This window comes from Panthera uncia, chromosome F2 (assembly GCF_023721935.1).
Source record: "Panthera uncia isolate 11264 chromosome F2, Puncia_PCG_1.0, whole genome shotgun sequence".
NCBI classification, from domain to species: Eukaryota; Metazoa; Chordata; class Mammalia; order Carnivora; family Felidae; genus Panthera; species Panthera uncia.
The window spans coordinates 80,714,961-80,720,960 of record NC_064812.1 but is presented as its reverse complement, the minus strand read 5'-3'; positions in this window follow the sequence as shown (position 1 = coordinate 80,720,960).

The following is a 6,000-nucleotide window of genomic DNA, read 5'->3' as shown; positions in this document are numbered from 1 at the left end:
CGGTGATGGATGGCGGTGCAGGGCGGCCCGCGTCCGCCGTGGCCGCCGGCGTCCGGCCCCCGCCCGGCCGGCTCCGCGTCGCCGGGCCGCGTACGCCCCTGCACCCGCCGGCCAGGCGGGGTGCCCGCTGCTCTTGGCAGGCGCTTTCGGTGCCTGCGTGCAAACAAGGCCTGCACTCTTCTCCCCGCTTGCGAGGACTGGTCTCCTTCCCGGGCTTCTCTCCGCCGCAACCCCGCCCCCTCCCGGGCTCTCACAGTTAATTGCAATTTATCGAAAAAGCCCGGGTCGAGGCTTCCAAGCGAGGTTTCCCTCCCGAGAGGCGCTACTCCCCGCTTGGCGCCGCTTTTCCAGGCCGGCCCTCCTGGGAAGCTGGGGGAGGGGGTGGTTCTGGGGAGGAGCGGGGCGCAGATGCTGCCAGCGCCGGCACGGCTTCCGGTCTCTCCGTTCCCACCAGCCTCTCCCCTCCACGCATCTGTTTTCATTTTCCTAGCGTTTAAACTTGATTCCCCCCCCCCCCCCACCCCTGTGTCCTCCCACCATTCCCGGGAAAGACGGAAGATGGATTTCATCTGGGCCCTGAAAGAGGGCAAGGAGCACTCCGCGACTGGGGACACCAGGGAATGCAAAGTGCAAACTGTCACCTGGGCTGCCTCCAGAGGAAGATAAAAGAATGCTACAAGTTTTAATTAGGAGTCCCATCAGTTTTGCCCCCTTAAACAAGCTTTACTTGTGGCCGGTGAGACCCACGAACTAAATGGTTTCTTAGTATCTTTTCTTTTCTTTTTTTTAAACACTTTTTTTTTTAACGTTTATTTATTTTTGAGACAGAGAGAGACAGCGCATGAATGGGGGAGGGGCAGAGAGAGAGAGAGGGAGACACAGAATCGGAAGCAGGATCCAGGCTCTGAGCCATCAGCCCAGAGCCCGACGTGGGGCTTGAACTTGCAGACCGTGAGATCGTGACCTGAGCTGAAGTCAGACGCTTAACCGACTGAGCCACCCAGGCACCCTTTTTAAACACTTTAAGCTGTGGGATCCTGAGACGGTTCACCACGTCTCTCTGTGCCTCAGTATATCTAGATCTTTAGAAATGATCCTAACCGTATTTACTCATGCTGCTGTACCTAATCAGCTACTTATTCGTCACCTCGGCACAGGTTGTTGGAGAGGGCAGCAAGAAAAAAGATTTGCACAGCATACTTCCACTTTCTGTCTTTAAATTGGGTGTCTCGGGCTTGGAGGGAGGAAGGAAGTGGAAAGCATCAGGCTGGTCCGGCTCAGGGGCTGCTCATAGCCCCCACCCCACCACCTGCCAGAGCTCTCCAAAGACACTCCAGTCACGTTCCTTCCCAGACACACAGTCTTCCAGTTATAGGACAGTTGTGTTTCTATTAAAAATTTTTAAAAATATAAACTTAAAGCTAAAGGGATTAAGCACTCTGGTGACATTGGGCCCTCTGGGCTGGGTGAGAGTGATGGGAACATCTCCAAATCATATCATGGAGAGTTCCTAGTCTCTCCCCGGGAGAGGCCCCTATAGAGGAAGAGTTCTTGCTCTCAACTATCACACAAAACTCGCTTCCCGAAGGATTTCCATCAGGTGCCTTGTGACTTCAGGGTCACCCAGCCGGAGAACTCACCTGTGCTTACTCCTTGAGATATACCTGGGGTTCATTTCCATTGCACTGTGGGCTGGGGGAAATAACTGCTTTGCTGGAACATTTCTGTAGCAAGGAGGAGGTGCCGTGGCTGAGGTAGCGGGCTTTTTCCTGGAGTTGTCTGTGACAGCAATTTACCTGTTCTTCAGAGCCAGTATCATGGCACTTCCAAAGGACTCCAAATATTTTTTGGGATCAACGTCAAAATCTGCTAAAAAGACAGGATTTTTGTTTTTCACTTGAATACCCTTGAGAGTTTCACCTGATAGGACAGATTCTAAATTGTCTAATGCAAATTACCTAATACAAATTAGCTATAATGTGACAAAAAATAAAAGAGAATGAAAAAACTCTGATTTGTGTATGTGTATGTATTTGGGTTTTTTGTTTTTCTTTTTTTAAGAGAGAGAGAGCATGAGAGTGCGAGTGGGGGAGAGAGGCAGAGGGAGAGAAAGAATCTTAGGCTCCACGCTCAACACAGAGCCCCACGTGGGGCTTGATCCCAGAACCCTGGGATCAAGACCTGAGCTGAAATCAAGAGTCAGGCGCTCAATCCACTGAGACACCCAGATGCCAGCATATATGTATTTGTATATAAATTCTAATTATTTTAACATTGAATGTTTTTATAGTGTATTAGCCACTATACAAAACACACATAATGTAGGAATTCTGGATAAGAAAACAACATAGAATGGCTTACTTTACCTTAGGGGTTAAAAGAAAACTCATTTTCTTTTCATCTGCTTTGATGCATTTAAAAGGCTTTGTACCCAAGAGCACATAGAGATACCAGAATCTGAAGGCAACCCCTCATGAAATTGCTAGATTAGCTCAGTGTCCGAATCAAACATGCTCAGTAGCTCCCCTTGAAATGGAAACCCAAAATGAGAATGTCCCCCAACCCCCATCTGTTTCCACCTCCTTCTCCTTTGTATTAAATATCATTTGAAACAATCAGCAACTTTTCTCTGGCAACCAGTAACTTGCAGGAAAGCAGAATGAACCATTTCAGAACTGGGGAAGAAAAACATCTCTGTGACCCCTCTTTCATTTTCATCTAAAGAAGTGAGCCATTGAAAGTGTTGATGTGGCCATCAAGGTCCGCCTGCCTGCCTGAGGGCTCCTCAGTGACGCAGCCTCCGAATCCCCCGGGGCCAGGGAGTCAGGCTCCTCCTGGCCTTCTGTCTGCGGTGGACACTGGAGAGGTGGTGGCCGTTATCAATGCAGCACCTTCACCGCACTGGTGAATGGACAAGGAAAGACGACTCAGGACTACAGGGAAAGTAAGCAACGCTAAAGTTTCTCAAAGGAAAGGCTGTTTTCCACCGGCAGTTGGTGACCCTTGCCTTGATGCGAAGTGAGGGCACAGTGTGCTGTTTGTGAAGGGGAAACACTGCACCTTTATGCGGAGTTTGGGAGGTTAATAGGTCTGAGATTTATGGAAACAACAAGGGGTTTAAAAATAAGAATAAGAAGAACCCTCCCCTTGCCCGGCTGCAGGTGCAGGGACAGTAGGGGCCTCTTCTCCCCTCATGGGGCTAGGAGACCTGCCTCCTGCAAGTCAGTGTTAAGTAATGCTCCATTGTAATTACTTAATTACATTAAGTAATGTTCCTCATCTGACTCTCTGTGCGGTGCGATCGAGATACGGTGAGGAGGTCAGGGCTCCACTTGGAAAGAGCAAGCTCGACGTCCGGAAACAGAGTTGGGCTATGGAGGCTTCGAAAGGTCCTAGGACTCTGGGGGACAAGCCTTGAAGTGTTCCGTTCTGGATTGCCACCATCTCTGGAATCGACTCTTCTGGGTCTTTGTGTCTCCCCAGTGTCTCAGTTGAGCTTGACTCGAGGAGAGACAGCTTTGTGTCGTGGAACCAGAAAATGGCCCTTCCCAGTGTTGCTTGGGGCCAGTTGCTAAATCTCTGTGAGCACGGTTTCAACACCAGCACCAGCTGTGTGATCTCTAGTAAGGTAGCTAACCTTTCTGTGCCTTAGTTTTTTGCCTGTGAAATGGACATGGTGGCAGTGACCACCTCACTTGCTTGCTATGAGGATTACGTGGGAAAACGCATGTGTTTCAGTTAGAATTCTGGCTTGCTAACAACATACACGACCCGTGGCTCACTTAAGCAGGGAACGGACTTATGAGAAGGCTGACCGTGGAGAAGCCTGGAGAGGCAGGTTTAGAGAATGTGCGAGAACCAAGGAAGGCTGGGCCTCGGCGCCCTGGGCGCTGGTTGGCAGTCAAGTGCTGCTTCGGGACTGGGTTCCGTTGCCGTGGGGAGACTGGCTAACTGCGGCTGAGAGGCAAGCATTTCCTCCGGATACGGTGGCCCATCTGAAGGCCAGGGTGAAAGGCACCAGGGTGTGTGCTGAGCGAAAAGCGGGACGCATTCTCGTGAGTAGGGTGAAGATTTAGATGTTGAGCTCCTACTAATCAGTGAAAAATATCCACCGAGGCTCAGAGCATGTAGAACGACACCTTGCAAGGGGCAAGCACTCAGTAGAAGCTAGTGGTTACAATGACTTATTTCTACAGTCTATGGAATGGTTATGACAACACCTGCCCAGAAAGGCGTAACTATATCAGAGGTCAAGCCTAGTACTTGGCAGGTAATAGAAATAATACGTGCTTCACACATGCCAGCTGATATTATCACGAGAATGGTATGGATGAGTGAAAGTCATGGATAAATTAAAATATTTTAGTCTCTGCAGCAGCTTCCATGTCCTTCTCTCTAAGTCATCTTAAAAATCACTGTAAAAGAGCCAATTGGCCACATTTCCTCTCCTTGGTTCACGTATCCGAGTCACTGTTGACACTTCTTGTAACCACACCCGCTTCATAGGAGGGAAAACATTCAGTGCTCACCTGAAACCTAAGGTTTCTCCAAAAACCAAATTCTAACGAAAAATGTACACAGGACATAGAAGAGTAGCATTTATTCCTTTTCACTTTAGTTTCTAAATCCTGAGCAAATGCTTATGTATTTATTTATTTTTAAAGAGACAATGTCTTTTTGTTTTTTTGAGAGAGAGAGAGAGAGGGAGAGAGCACCTGCTAATAGGGGAGAGGGGCAGAGGGAGAGAGAGAGAGAGAGAGAGAGAGAGAGAGAGAGAGAGAGAGAATCTTAAGCAGGTTCCACGCTCAGTGTGGAGTCTGACATGGGGCTCGATCTCACAACTCTGAGATGGTGACCTGAGCCGAAATCAAGAGTCAGACACATAACCGACTGAGCCACCCAGGCCCCTCAAAATGATTATTTTCTAACTCAGACGATTGTATGTTGTCTTAAAAAAGAAATGGGAATGATGTCCCTCCTCAGAATTTTTCAAAAGGTTGGAACTGTGTGTTACCAGTTTTCTGAGGTTTTTGTTGAGAGTGAAGGAAAAATGAAAGATTTTAGGTATTTTATATATTCCTTCAGCTTCTTATTAAAAATGTAATCTGCCGTACTCAGAGATCAAGATCCAGAGGAAAGGAAATGAGTCTGAAGTACTCATTCCCTTATCTCTCTTAGATGGTGTGTGTCCGTATAAGGAAAGCACATTATTTGCAAGGTGCTGCTGTTAATATTTCCATAGCGATCTGTCCGTTCTATGCCCCCGGTAATGATTTAATACAACATATGCATTATATTGTTTAACCTCTTTTGCCCCCTTTAAGATCCACAAGGACAGGAGCTGGTGATGTTTTGTTTGCCCCCAAACCCCCGAGGGAGCCCAGCTGTGGATTAGCACTTGGACTTTTGGGCTGATTGACTCGGCTGAAGCATCAGATTTTTCTGGTTCCTTGTTGTATGACCTGTGCAAGTGACTCCAACACTCTGCTCGGTTTCTTCATCTGTAATGTCAGGGGCAATACTGTGATCTATCTCAAAAGGTGCCTTAAAGGTTGAAGGAGGTAACAACGCCTGTAAACTGCCTAGGACGGAGGAAGGCCAGCAATAACGCCAGCAATGAGCTCATTGTCCACTGGCCGAGTCTTACAGTGGACGGGTCTGCCCACCCTGAAGATGGAAGACTTTGAAATCACTTGGCTCCCGCTGAAATATCAGGACCGTTTGCAAATGGTCTATTAGAGACACAAATGTAAAAGGCTCCGGATTCAGGATACATTCTGGAAACAAAACAGTGTAAAACTTGAGAAAGCCCTTGTGAAACGCTCACGTCTGGATACTGGTTTTGATGAGCTAGGAAAGCTGACTTTGATGGCATGTTCCACTCGGGGCACGAGTTTGTTTACAGCGCTCACTTGAAAGCAGGCCAGCGATTCTAGTGCTTTTGAATGACTGTGCACACTGGCGGCCGTGACACGGAGATGTAGAGAATGAGGACATTAA